The 14957-nt window shown below is 41.3% G+C and overlaps 1 protein-coding gene across 10 annotated transcripts in view; it reads right to left on the reverse strand.

Annotated features, from left to right (window-relative positions):
• Positions 1-14957, reverse strand: part of ssx2ipa (synovial sarcoma, X breakpoint 2 interacting protein a) — a 57391-nt gene that overhangs the window by 33632 nt on the left and 8802 nt on the right. The window contains exon 1 of one of the 10 annotated variants that reach the window (XM_072574836.1): positions 5495-5513. The exons of the other annotated variants lie outside the window; for them this stretch is intronic. The gene's annotated coding sequence lies outside the window, so the exon portion shown is untranslated. Of the gene's footprint in view, positions 1-5494; positions 5514-14957 lie in introns of those variants that run through there. 10 annotated transcript variants of the gene reach the window in all.

Below are 14957 nucleotides of genomic sequence, written 5' to 3' on the forward strand. Positions count from 1 at the left end.
GCTTCTTATGGGAGAGACTAGAAACAGAGGATAGGGTTTAAGAATAAGACAAGACTGAAATCAATACACAAAATAAGTGAAGGTTATGAAGGACAGAGACTTGAAATTAAAATAGTGGCTGACCATTTGACCCTGCTTTGATACCAAAAAAAAGGAGCAAGTGGCCAACACTTGTGGTGGTGCCTTCCAGAATTTGTGACCCAACTATACAGGATGGTGCGCACCTTGGAGGGATGCTTGCAGGCTGCTGTGCCATGCACCTGCAATCCTGTTCTTCCAGGCAGTTGAGGTAATGTAGAATTAGAATCCCTACAGTTGGAAACAGACCCTTTGGCCCAACAAGTCCACACCGACTGTCTGAAGAGTATCCCACCCAGACCCATTCCATTATCCTATTACTCTACATTTCCCAGCTAATGCACCTAACCCACACATCCCTGAACACTACAGGCAATTTAGCATGGTCAGTTCACCTATCCTGCATATCTCTGGACTATGGGAGGAAACCCACATTAGACACGGGGAGAATGTGCAAACTTCAGAGTCGCCAGAGGCTAGAATCAAAGCCAGTTCCCTGGCACTGAGACAACTTGCTAACCACTGAGCCACCATGCCGCCCTAAACAAACTAAATAAAACTTCAAAGAATTTAATTTAAAAACCCTTAAAATCACCAGAAATAAGCAGACTGCAAAAAGAACTTAATTATTTGTGAAAATTACTGAAGTTGATTACAAGTACACAGCCAGTGAGCCTGGTCAATTCATGAATATTCAGCTTCAGATTTCTTCTTGACATTTTATAAGTCTCAAATTGGATAATGCTTGCAGCTTGGATGTTCTGCAGCTAGCTCGCTGGCCTCTTAATAAGACGATGAGCGAATCAGATGACTTTGACAGACCTAAAAATTGTTGCCAAGAACAAACATTGATTGCTTCCCTTAACACAACCATTTTAACACGTTCACTTCTATCAGCTAGTTAGGTCTATATTACAACATTAATTGGGTTTATGGACTTTGGCAGGGAGTGATTTACCACTGAAAATAATTGTCAAGTATAAAGCTGGAGCCACTACAATACTACCATAAGACAGAGGAGCAGGCCATTCAGCCCATTGAGACGGTTAGTCTGTTGCACTATTCAATCATGGCTGATTGGGTTTTGTGAAACCATTCTCCTGCTTTCTCTCCTGGATCCCCTTTACAATCAAGAACCCATTTTAAATATATTGAATGACCTGGCCATCACAGCTTTCTGTGACAGTGAATTCATATCTGTTAAAATAACACAAAGCACCATTTTGATTTTACATCATTAGAACAAGTAACTAAACAAATAGCCAAATTTAACACTCCTCAAACAACCTAAGAATTGTTGAATAAACTTAGTTTTAGTCTTAAAGAAATTATATTCAGTTAAATGCTATCACTCAGTCAAGACAGAATTCAATTCATGCACACCTCAAAAATTCTCCCCTCTCCATGGAGGTGTTGAATGAGCTCATTGATCAAGATCAAAATTCTAGTTCTGCAGTGATAGCAGAAAGGGTCATATTCTGGCACAAACACAGCAGACAAATAGAAGAACATGTCTGTTACATGCCATTAATTAAGGGAGCAGGTCTACTTTCATACCAAAAAAGTAGATCAGTGGTTTGACCTTGTTTACCAGAGACAAAAAAAGTATGCCAACTCTGCACGGTTTCTTTTCCGCTGACTAAGACATACAAGCAATCCATTCCAAGAAACACCTTCACTGAAAGACTCTTGCACGCTCCCAAATAGTTTAGTTTGAGCATCAGGAAGACAATGGTCATGGTTCAGGATGTTGTCAGTCTACATATATCAGAATGACAGACATGATACTGGAAGTTGTTGACAGTTTTATGCATGTAGAATCCACAATTGTAGCTGTTACATCAAAGCAGAGTAAGAATGTGGAACAACAGCAACCTGACTGAACTAAGTCTAGCTAGTCTTCCCTATCCATGCACTCCTCTACAGTATTGAGACCTCAATGATGTATGCCAGACAGGAGAAAAGGCTGAGCTTTCAGGCCTCAGACACAATATTCCCTCTAATCTAGATGGCCAGTGGGAAACTCCGTACAGTCCTGGAGTGCCTACAGTTTCCAGAAGGCGCTGCTGCACATGAATGTCAAAGGTTGTTACAGTAAAGAAAGATTTAGAGGCAATGTTGCCCTGAAGTATCTTCAGCATCTCTGTAGGACAAGGTCTCCAACTCAGAGCCTGGAGCATGCTAATTCCATCAAGCAATGTCTCAAGTTGACGACTGCATAGCCAGCAGAAGGTTCTACACAAACTGCTGATTGGCATGCCAGCAGAGACGAGCAGAAATTAAAATAGCTAGCAAAGAACAGCTAAGTAAAAACGTTCATTAACCAGCGCAAATTCTCAGTGTTATTGTCCTTTTGCCAATGCCACACAACCATACTACAAATTTCCTGAATCTCACTACAAATGCTCAGTTGACCACCACAGAATCTTACTGAATGCTTTTTAGAAATCCAAACAGACCATACAGAATGAGACGGAATGAGAGAGAATGGCGAGTAGCAGTGAACGAGACATGTAAGTGTTTCTACAGGAATTTGAAAAGGAAAAGAACACGTAAAGTTAGTTTGTTGTCTCCCACAGCTACCTGGATTACACCTCTTCCCACCCTACCTCTTGCAAAAATGCCACCCCGCATTCCCAATTCCTCTGCTGTATCTACTCCCAGGAGGACCAGTTCCACCACAGAACACACCAGATGGCCTCCTTTAGAGATGCAATTTCCCTTCCCACGTGGTTAAAGATGCCCTCCAATGCATCTCGTCCACATCCCGCACCTCCACCCTCAGACCTCACCCCTCCAACTGTAACAAGGACAGAACGCCCCTGGTTCTCACCTTCCACCCTACAAACCTTCGCATAAACCAAATCATCTGTCATTTCTGCCACCTCCAAAAAGACCCCAACACCAGGGAGATATTTCCCTCCCCTCACCCCCCCCTTCCACCTTCCCTCCATGACTACCTGGTCAGGTCCATGCCCCCCCCTCAACAACCCACAACACCACCCTGGCACTTTCCCCTGCCACTGCAGGAACTGTAAAACCTGCACCCACACCGCCTCCCTCACCTCTATCCAAGGCCCTAAAGGAGCCTTCCACATCCAAAGTTTTACTTACACATCCACTAATATCATTTATTGTATCCGTTGCTCCCGATGCGGTTTCCTCTACATTGGGGAGACTGGGCACCTCCTAGCAGAGCGCTTTAGGGAACATCTCTGGAACACCTGCACCAATTAACCACACTGCCCCATGGCCCAACATTTCAACTCCCCCTCCCACTCTGCCGAGGACATGGAGGTCCTGGGCCTCCTTCACCGCTGCTCCCTCACCAGACACCTGGAGGAAGAACGCCTCATCTGCCTCGGAACACTTCAACCCCAGGGCATCAATGTGGACTTCAACAGTTTCCTCATTGCCCCTTCCCCCACCTCACCCTAGTTCCAAACTTCCAGCTCAGCACTGTCCCCATGACTTGTCCTACCTGCCTATCTCCTTTTCCACCTATCCACTACACCCTCTCCTCCCTGACCTATCACCTTCATCCTCTCCCCTACTCACCCATTGTACTCATATGCTACTTTCTCCCCACCCCCACCCTCCTCTAGTTTATCTCTCCATGCTTCAGGCCCACTGCCTTTATTCCTGATGAAGGGCTTTTGCCCGAAACGTCGATTTCACTGCTCCTTGTAGGCTGCCTGAACTGCTGTGCTCTTTCAGCACCACTAATCCAGAATCTGGTTTCCAGCATCTAAAGTTGTTGTTTTACCTCTTTCTCCAGATGACCAGTGTTAATAGTAGGTAAGGAATGGCAGATGAATTGAATAAATTTTGCTTGTCTTCAGTATCACGGATAAAAATTAATCTGCCAGTAATACCTGTAACTAAGGTCAAAAGGGAGACAAGGTATCAGTGAAACTACAATCACAAGGGAAGTGGTATTAAGCAAGTTGATACAGTTTATCCCAAGGCCCTAAGAAATGAAAATGTGGTAGAAGCACTGTTGTTATGAACTTTCCAAAATTCATAAGATTCAGGAAAAATTCCAGACTGAATAAGTAGCCAATTTGTAGCCAGATAGCTCTATTCAAAAGGAGGGAGGGGAGACAAAAAAAAAGCAGGAAACTATGAGCCAGTTAGCTTGGGACACCGTTTGTGGGGAAGATGTTAGAATTGATCACTAAACAGTTTGCACGTATGTATTTAAAGCTTCAGGTAATTAAAATTCACCAAGCCTCTTCCTAATCTCTAGCACCATAAGGACAGTGGCAGCAGACAAGACCACCACCACAAGTTCCTTTCTAAGCCATTGCCATTCTGATTTGGCACCACATCACTATTCCTTCAGTGTCACTGGGTCAAAATCTTGACATTCTTAACAACAAGAGTGCATCCCTCCCTCAAGACTGCAATATTCTAAGGCAGCTCACCAGTACTTTTTGCAGAGCAATTAGGGATGGTCAAAAAATGCTGACTAAGTCAGCAATGCTTTCTAGAGTCAGTCATAAAGATGTCAGCATAGAAACAGACCTTTCAGTCCAACCTGTCCATGCCAACCAGATATCCCAACCCAACCTAGTCCCACCTGCCAGCACCCGGCCCATATCCCTCCAAACCCTTCCTATTCATACACCCATCCAAATGCCTTTTCAATGTTGCAATTGTACCAGCCTCCACCACATCCTCTGGCAGCTCATTCCATACACTTACCACCCTCTGGGTGAAAAAATTGCCCCGTAGATCTCTTTTATATCTTTCTCCTCTCACCCTAAACCTATGCCCTCTAGTTCTGGACTCCCCAACCCTAGACAAGGTCACCCCTCAGCCTCAGACGGTCTAGGGAAAACAGCCCCAGCCTGGTCAGCTTCTCCCTATAGCTCAAACCCTCCAACCCTGGCAACATCCTTGAAAAAGGGCTCAAAAGATTTACAAGTTTCACAACATCTTTCTGATAGGAAGGAGACCAGAATTGCACACAATATTCCAACAGTTGCCTAACCAATGTCCTGTACAGCTGCAACATGACCTCCCAAATCCTGTACTCAATGATCTGACCAATAAAGGAAAGCATACCAAACACCTTCACTATCCTATCTACTTGCGACTCCACTTTCAAGGAGTTATGAACCTGCACTCCAAGGTCTCTTAAGAAAACCAAAAAAAAACTTATCTTAAAACTTTGATTGCAAGTGTGTTGATTTTGTTAATACAGATTATGAAAAATCAACACTTCAAATTAGTTGGCAGGAATGCCAACATGCGCTTCTACTTAGCAAGTAATTTTTCAGAACCATCTCAAGTGAATGATAGAAGTCCACATGACATCAATTAAATTTATTAATTTCCTTCAATTAAGCTGGTCTCTTCCACCACCAAAATAAAAATGCTTTATATATGGGTTTTCACTTATGTAACTTACATGTAATCACGACAGTCTCTTACAACAGTGTTTTCTCAGCCTATCTTCTTCCATGGCATCTGGACTGGCGAGGCCATTATTCAATGTCTATACCTAATTACCCATGAAAGTGATTGCAAACAGCCTTCTTGCTATCAGAGAGACTTGTGAATCCTCACAATACTGTTAAGTTGCAGAATCTCTCACTAACAGTGATACAACTCTGCTTCAAGCTTACATATTCATAGAAAGTATTTTTTCATAAAGCATTTGAGACCATTGCTTTCCTCGTATCCCTGTGCTTTTTATAGCTCTTCACGTCTGTTGGATTAACCTTTGCCCGTGGATATTTGTGCAAATATCCGACTAGATTGATGGTCTTTAACCTTTTCGTTGCTTAACTGCACAAATGAGAACACAGAAGAAGTTTAAAATTCAGAACCACAGGGATTGTCTGTTATGTACATTAGTGACTTGGATGTGATGTAGAGGTATAATTAGTAGGTTTGCACATGGCACAACAATGGCGTTGTATATAGTGAAGAGGATGGCCTCATGCTACATTGGGCAGAGAAATGGCAGATGGAATTTAATTCCAATAGGTGAGGGAATACATTTTGGGAGGTCTAATAAGGGAAGGATTACACAATAAATGCCAAGTCCCTAAGGAGTACTAAGGAACAAAAAGGACATTTTACGTAGAAGTCCATAGATCCCTGAAGGTGTCAGCATACAGGATGCCTGCCCTCAGTAGCTGGAGGTGTAGAATCAGTGCAATGAAATCTTGTTACAACTTCACAGATCATTGGTCAGGCTATGGAAGGACACAACTGAACTGTAAAGAGTGCAGAGGAGATTCACTAGATTACCTGGAATGAAACTTCTCAGTTACGATGGGAGATCAGATAGAGTTTGTTTCTCTTGGAACAGAAGAGGCTGACCGGATTGAGGTATACAAAACAATGAGAGGCAAAGACAGATTGTGAGAATCATTTCCCAATGGCATACACATCTAAGAACACAGGACGTTTGATTAAGGTGAAGAGTATGCAATTTCATCTAGGTGATAAAAATATTGAATGTGTTGCTCAAGAGGGTGGAGGCAGTATTCTTGCAACATTTAAGAAACACGTGGATGAATACTTAAGAGGGCATAGCAGGCTATGGACCAAGTTCAGGTAAATGAGGTTAGTGCAATTTGGTGTTGAGATAAATGGGAGGGAGGTGGGGGAGAAAAGGTAGCGGAGTGCTCAGAAGGTAGATGGAGGCAGAGGTAATGGCAAGAGGCAGAGGTAATGGCAATAGTCAGAGAGGAGGGTGAGAAGGAAGATAGATAGGTTGGATAGGTTATGAGGGCAATGCTGAACTGAAGAAGTTTTCCTCCTCTCTCTACAAAGATCTGAGAGTCTCTCACCCTTAGCTACCTCCTCCCTAGCCCAACCCCTCCTATTTATCTCTCCACCCCAGAAACTCCCAGCCTTGTCCCTAATGAAGGATTTTTGCCCAAAACATCGATTCTCCTGCTCCTTGGATGCTGCCTGACCTGCTGTGCTTTTCCAGCACCACATTCTCTACTGATCTCCAGCATCTGCTGTCCTCAATTTCACCACTTTGGCCTTGGATGGGGTCCAGAGAAGACTTACAATCCTGGGGATGAAAAGCTTGTCACATAAGCAGTGGTTGAGGACACCGGGTCTGTATTTGGAGCTAAGGAGGACGATGGTGGGGATCTCATTGAGACTTAGAATACTGAGAGGCCTATAGAGAGTAGGACATTGAGATGTTCCCACTGGTAGGTGAGACTAGGACATGAGGGCACAGCCTTAGAGTGAAAGGAAACCCTACAGAACAGAGAGGAGGAATTTCTTCAGCCATAGGGTAATGAATTGGTGGAATGCATTGCCTCAGAAGGCAGTGGAGGACAAGTTACTGAGTGTACTAAGATAAGAGATAGATAAGTCCTTGATTACCAAGGGGAGCAAGGTTTATGGAGAAGGCAGCAGAATGTGAAATCAGCAATAATTAAATGGCTGAGCAGATGCAAATTAACCAAAATTACCTAATTTTGCACCTATATTTTATGGTCTATCACACAAAGAACTTAAAGTTCATCAGTAGCAGTTTCCAGTACTTTGCAGTAGCAAAGTGATAATCAAATTAGGACAATCTTTTTAAAAACAATGACACTTGCATTGCAATAATCTAGTTTCATAGTTCCAACTCAAACTACTCTCAAAGTGACTGAACAATTAAAAGCTAACAAGGAAAATGACATTCTGTAGAATTCCTGTCCAGACTTATTTCGTTATAGGGGTTACACTGCTAAAACTACACGCTACTCAATTATCTTTTTGAACACCAAGCTCCAAATTAAATGCTGAAAATCTGCTTACAGCATCTAAGTCTTTCATTGGTAATCTACTGCACAGATGGCCAGTCTATTAATGCAAGAACATAACTGCCTGCAGTCAGTGGGAGTGGCCTCAAACTGTTAGACAAATACACAGATCAAAGTGCAAACACACAGCACATTTTCCTTCAAAGCAGAATGGATATACAAATCATTTTCTAGTGTATACTTCTGATGCAGGGATTATGGTTGCATTTTCCCCTTGGAATTCTGTTGGCAGTGTGCAAACTATATTTTAATCAACACCCTGTGACCTACATTAATAGCATTCAAGAAATCATACAGCATCAAGGGCAAGGAGGGAGATTAAATATTTAATTTTTGACTTACCCTTTAACAGTAGAAAATACAGTACATCCATTCTTTGTTAAATCAAACTTGCATGACCTAAATCTTCAGATTAAGCTTTCAAAGCAAATCAGACATGGAACCTCCGAGAGACTCCTTGCAGAATTCCTTCATTTTAAAAAGTGTTCATCTTACGATTCTACATTTTTTGCTTATCCCATCTCCTAACTGTATAATGGAATGAAGATACCCAGAAGAGATGCACAGAGTTAATTTAGCTTAAGCGTGGAATATAACTTCAAACCTATGGTAAATTGCACCAATTCAAAATGCAACTGGTTGCAAGGGGCCATACTGTTTTGTTAGACAAGGTGCAGTGTCATAACATTGTCAGGCATAAAAGTGACCTGATGTAATGAATAGGATGTTTGTACCAGATAAGAAAATTCAATGCCTTCAGTGTGCTCATCCTTCGACAAACTGAAGCATTTGTGGAACAGCATTTCAACCTTGAGACAAAGGTCATAGGTTACTGGCAGCAGCAATCCCTACCTTTTCTGCAGTTCAGGGATTTTGATAACCCACAGTAGGCACTTCAGTTTTAGAATACCATCAGCAGTGCCTTCCAAGAAAGGCAGTTCAACAACTGTTCAGGGGAGGTTCATGAGAATGGCCCCAAGAATGAAAAGTTTAAGATTTCATTTCATTCTCTACAGTGTGAAAACAGGCCCTTCAGCCTAAGCAGTCCACACCGACCCTCCGAAGAGTAACCCACCCAGCCTTATTTCCCTCTGACTAATGTACCTAACAGTATGGGCAATGTAGCATGGCTAATTCACCTGACCTGCACATCTCTGAACTGTGGGAGGAAACTGTGTGAAGAAGGCATATAGTGTACTGGGCTTTATTGGTAGAGGAATTGAGTTCCGGAGTCCTGAGGTCATGTTGCAGTTGTATAAGACTCTGGTGCGGCCTCATCTGGAGTATTGTGTGCAGTTTTGGTTGCCATACTATAGGAAGGATGTGGAGGCATTGGAATGAGTGCAGAGGAGGTTTACCAGGATGTTGCCTGGCATGGTAGGAAGATCGTATGAGGAAAGGCTGAGGCACTTGGGGCTGTTATCATTGGAGTAAAGAAGGTTTAGGGGAGATTTGATAGAGGTGTACAAGATGATTAGGGGTTTAGATAGGGTTGACAGTGAGAACCCTTTTCCCGCGTATGGAGTCAGCTGTTACTAGGGGACACAGCTTTAAATTAAGGGGTGGTTGGTATAAGACAGATGTTAGGGGTAGATTTTTTACTCAGCGGGTTTGAGTTCATGGAATGCCCTGCCAGTAGCAGTAGTGGACTCTCCCTCTTTATGGTCATTTAAGCGGGCATTGGACAAGCATATGGAGGTTATTGGGCTAGTGTAGGTTAGGTAGGCTTCGGTCGGCGCAACATCGAGGGCTGAAGGGCCTGTACTGCACTGTATTTTTCTATGTTCTATGTTCTAAACCGGAGCACCCAAAGGAAACCCACACAGACACGGGGAGAATGTGCAAACTCCACACCAGTTGCCAGAGGCTGGATTTGAACCTGGGACCCTGGTGCTGTGAGGCAGCAGTGCTAACCACTAAGCCACGGTGCCACCCCAAATTGGAACTTACTGAATACTGATTCACCTGGATGTTGGGAAAATATTTCCATTGGTTGGACAGACTAGAATGCAAGGGCATAGGCTTCGAGTAAAGGGAAGCCTTTATGAACAGAGAGATACGGAAAAACTTCAGCCAGAGTAGTAAATCTACAGGGGCCAGGACATTTGAGTATAGTTAAGAATGAGATAGATAGGTTCTTGATTGCCAAGGATTACAGGCAGAAAGGGGTTGAGAAACTTAGTCTGCTCTGCCATTCGATCATGGCTATGTACTGAATGGCCTAATTTCTGTTCTTATGTCTTATGGTCTAACTGGGTCCTCTCCCAAGTCAACATTTAGTATCAAGGCCCCGATGAATCAAAATAGTTAAAAATACAGACATCATTTCATTTCTTGATAGACTCCCAAAACGATTGCTCTAAATCCGGATACGCAGTCACAGTACCTGACTCCCAGGATACAGTTGAGACACTGTATAAATGCCCTCAAAGCATCCATGAAAAGGTCACGTGTAGTGACTGATTCATAAGGAACACTGGGCTGTGACCAAGCAAAATAAAAAAAGGCTAATTTAGGAATTCAAGATATTTCACAGAACAGCACAAGAGTGCACAAGCTTCCAAACAACTAACATTTCCAAACCCCTAAAACACCAGCTGCCCTACATATTGCACACTGTATGCAAACCATATTTGGATGCATCAGCCATCTCAAACCCATTAATCCAGAGTAGAAGCAATTCACCTTCAAACCAGAGGATATATCTGAGGAAAAGGCTGGTTCTAAACTAAAAAATTGTATTGCAAGCACTGATATTAAATGCAATTTAACAAAATATCCCAAGGCACTACACAGGGGTGCTACAAAACAAAGTGACAGAGTTCAGAGGTTTTAGGGCAAATTGCCAAAAAGCTTTGTTAAAGGCATCAGCTTTATTAAATATTATGAGGGGAAAACAAGGTAGCTTGGATGGAGAGATGAGAATTTGAGCCTTGACCCCAGGCATAAAGCCATAGCAACCTTTTTAAAAGCAGGAAGAGATTGAACATCCGGATACTCAAGAAAAAGCCACTGGAGGAATATGGATATAGTGAAGGGTTGATCAACTGGAACAGATTACAGACTGGGAAAACAAAGATAGCTAAAAAGTAGGGATCAGTGAGCCATTTTCCAGTTTGAAAGGTCCAACTAATGGAGTGTCTTGTCGATCAGAAGGTGCCAGGGCTCAACTAATCAAGAGTTTATCATTCATGGCACAAAGCTAAAGAAGAAGTGCAGACGCTGAAAATATAAAACAGTGTTGCAGAAACATGGCAGTTCTGGCAGCATCTGTAAATAGACAGAAACAGAGTTCACATCAAGTCAGTGACCCTTCATTCTAAAATCTATTAATAATTTGGGTGAAAAGATCAACATATAATTTTGCTGATGACAAGGTAAATAAGGAATCAAGTCATCAAGAGAAGATGGACAGTCTACAAATGGATATAGACAGATTAAGCAAATGGAAAAATGTGGCAAATGGAATATAATGTGAGAAGTGGGAACTTACCCATTTTGGCAGAAAAAAAAACCCAGATACAACTACTTAACTTGCACACCTACAGGTACAGAGGAATATTGGTAGGTTGTATAGTTTGTCTGCAGGTCCAAAAACTGACTGGGAAGCTATAAGGTATGTTGGCATTTATTGGAAGGGGATGTAGTACAAGAATAAAAGAACATTTTATTACAGTTTGGTGTGATCACATCTGGATTGCAGTGTAAAATTTGGGTCTTATTTGGAAGAGGGTACAACTTCATCTGAAGCAGTGCAGAGAAGGTACTCAAGATTGATTCCTGGGATGAAGGGTTTGCCTTATGAAGTAGGTCCTTTAACCATTGGAGTTTAGAAAAAAAAGGAGAGATTATTTGTTTGGAATTTAAGATCTTGACAGAACTTAAAAGATTAGAGTAAAGAAAGGTCAATTCCCAGACACCTCTTTTAAAGATAGAAAATGAGTGGAATTGCTGATGGACATTAGTCTGTGGACTTTACTTTTGCAGAGAGAAAAAAAAGGAGAGAGAGTGGTTGTTGAAATTATTCAAGGCCAGATTAGGGGAGTTTTTATTAGATAAGGGAATCAAAAGGCTTTTAGGAGACAATGGGACAGAAACAGGAATATGGAGTTAACACAACCTGTTTCTTTATGATCTTATTGAATGGCAGAATTGGCTTGAGGCAAAAAGTGTCCTACACCTGCTCTTAAGTTCCATGATGCAATCTACCAGAAACAGAATCTTACAGCACTTGGCATACTTTGATTGTGCTAGCTTAGAGTACTATCCAACTGTTCCCCTTAGCTCCTTTCCTAGAATCTGGGTAGTCATGTACAAAGGGCCTGTTTCCACACTGCAGGGATTTTATGATTCTAATGAAATCTCTTTTCAAAGTCACGTTATTTTGAAAGAAACATTTTAAAATGATAAGCCTTTTGACAAAGCAGAAAATAAAGCAGGAAGAGTTGCCAATGACACTCACACCACTAAAATTGGATGAAAAGGAACCATCTTTATCCCTTATGACAAAATAATTTCAAGGAATAGAAATATAAAACTACTATTCTTTTAATAGAAGGCCAACAGTTTCTCCAAAAAAAAACTTCCTGAAAACGAAAATTACATTTAAAACAAAAGAAATTGAATGTCTGCTATCCACTCAGTCTACACAGTCAAAATGCTTACTCAATAAGTAATTTGCCTGAATATTAGACGTTTCAAGTGAAATTTTTAGTAGTGGCAATTCTCTTTGAAAGTTATATTTGAACATTACTCAAAGCCTTTATGTAATTAATATTAATAGCTGTGTTCTTGCAAAGAATTTCCAGATAGGAAGCTTATTGCAAGCTGTCAAAATCCTTGCACTCGCCACCCACAAGAGTGAAACTGGGAGGCATCTGTTTCACAACTCAGCCTAGATAGAGGTGCTGCTTTCAAATACCAGTATTAAAAAGTGAGAACAAACTCCAGAGCATTCAAATGGAAGACTACAGTTCACAGCTGCAGCCCTCATTGAGCTGCAAAATGCAGAAAGTGACATATCTCAAAACTACATTACTCAGAATCAAGAAGTTACAGATCGTTCTGGTATAACATCCACTTCATAATGAATTGGCTGTAACGCAATTAGTGAATTATGGATGCTGTTTGGACAATGCAAACTTTCTACTGAATGGGCATAGCAATTTTCTACAGCAATCTTCCACAGCTGTTTTCTATAGCATGAGGTTGCTGAGGAACACAACTATTGTAGGATAGCAGAATGACTTGTAGTGCATTTCAAATTGGCATCTACGTTTATACAAGTACTCATTACTCAAATCCACTCCATCGATCTATAGATGCAAAATCCAAAATGTTGGAGTTGGATGCTGAGGAAACGTTAAAATCAGATGAGATACATGTGTAGTAGTGGAATGGTCATGTTACTAGACCAGTAGCCCAGAGAATGGGAGTTTAAAAATCAAAATTTCAATTTAGTGTGATTAAATCTGGAAACGATTGTCAAACTTTTTAAACAATCATCATTTGTTTATGTCACAATACTTACATACAGAACAAGTTTACTAATTCCCCCAACCTCCTTCATAAGACATTTTATCAATCCATATGCGTTGTTTGTCTTTTGTGTGGTTTTAATAGGAGGATTCAACTGAGACAATTCAGCACAGGCGGTCAGTGTAATGCACACAGGTTTAGAATAGGACCTCATTCAGAAATCTTACTACACAGCCATTCTCACTTCAGACAGTAAAGAGAATAGGTAGTTACCATTTACTCACTAGATGCTAACAACCATTGCACTTTCTTGCCCTCTTTTTTACAAAAGATAGAAAGCCATACCAATTGGAGCAAAAGGGCCAATTGGTCTTTCAAACTTGCTCCATCCTTCAATAGGATCATGGCTAATCAGTTTGTGGTCACATCTCAATTTTTTTCTACCCGCATCATGTTTAATTTAATCTCTTATGTCTATCAAAAGAGAACTTTATGAAGGCTGAGTTAGAAGGTCCAGCTGCCACTACTTTCTGGAAGACAATTCTTTGACTGCTGGCAAGAAAAAAATTCTACTTACTGGTCTTTTGAAAAAGTATTAGAATGAGGTTAGTCTTCCAGCTTCCACCTCCACCTATTTTTACAATATTTGTGGAATATGGATACCATGACCAGACCTACATCCATGTAGGTAACTGTCAATTGGTGGAAACAATGGCTTTTCAATAAAAATATTGACTTGGCTAGCAATTTCTTGTATATTATTCTACAATTAGAGTCATAGAGTCAGAGTCCTACAGCATGAAGACAGGCCCTTTGGCCCAAACTGGTCCATGCCGACCAAAATGCCCATCCACACTAACCCCATTTCCATTAACTGTTCCTATCTATATAGTTGATCACGTGTTATTATATCTGCCTCAACTACTTCCGCTGGCAGCTTATTCCATATGTGCAACTTTTTTCTTCACAGGTTGGTACACTTACGTTCCCTTTTATTCTTTCCCCTTGGACCTTAAACTGTTGCCTTTTCATCTTCAATTCCCCAACCCTGGGAAAATGATGGAGTGCATTCACCCTATCCATATTGCTCATGATCTTACACACTCTAAGACCCACTCCATAGTCTCCTACACTCTAAAGAGTCTAGCTTGTCAACCTCTCCTTGTAACTCAAACAATTAGTCCAGGCAACATCATTGTAAATTTCTTCTGCACATTTTCCAGTTCAATAAGCTCCTTCCTATAGGAAGGTGACCAAAAAAAAACTGAACAATACTCCAAATACGGCCTCACCAACATTACGTACAACTGTACCATAACTTCCCAACTTCTACACTCAATGCCCTGACTGATGACATGTGCCAAAAGCCTTCTTCATTGCCCTATGTGCGACAGCAGTATTACACATCAATTCATGCTACTACCTTCATCAAAACTATTCAAAATGTTTTTAGTAATGCACTTAAAAATTAAGAAAACAGTTCTGTATCTATTAGCAGAATTAGCATACTAACCAGAAGCTCCTCTTGCATAAACTACCCACTGTCACTTTTAGATCGGTCTTTGGAGTTTAATGATTTTACATATTTCTGTACTGTATTCTGTTGAG

Source organism: Chiloscyllium punctatum, chromosome 7, assembly GCF_047496795.1.
Source record: "Chiloscyllium punctatum isolate Juve2018m chromosome 7, sChiPun1.3, whole genome shotgun sequence".
Lineage (NCBI taxonomy): Eukaryota > Metazoa > Chordata > Chondrichthyes > Orectolobiformes > Hemiscylliidae > Chiloscyllium > Chiloscyllium punctatum.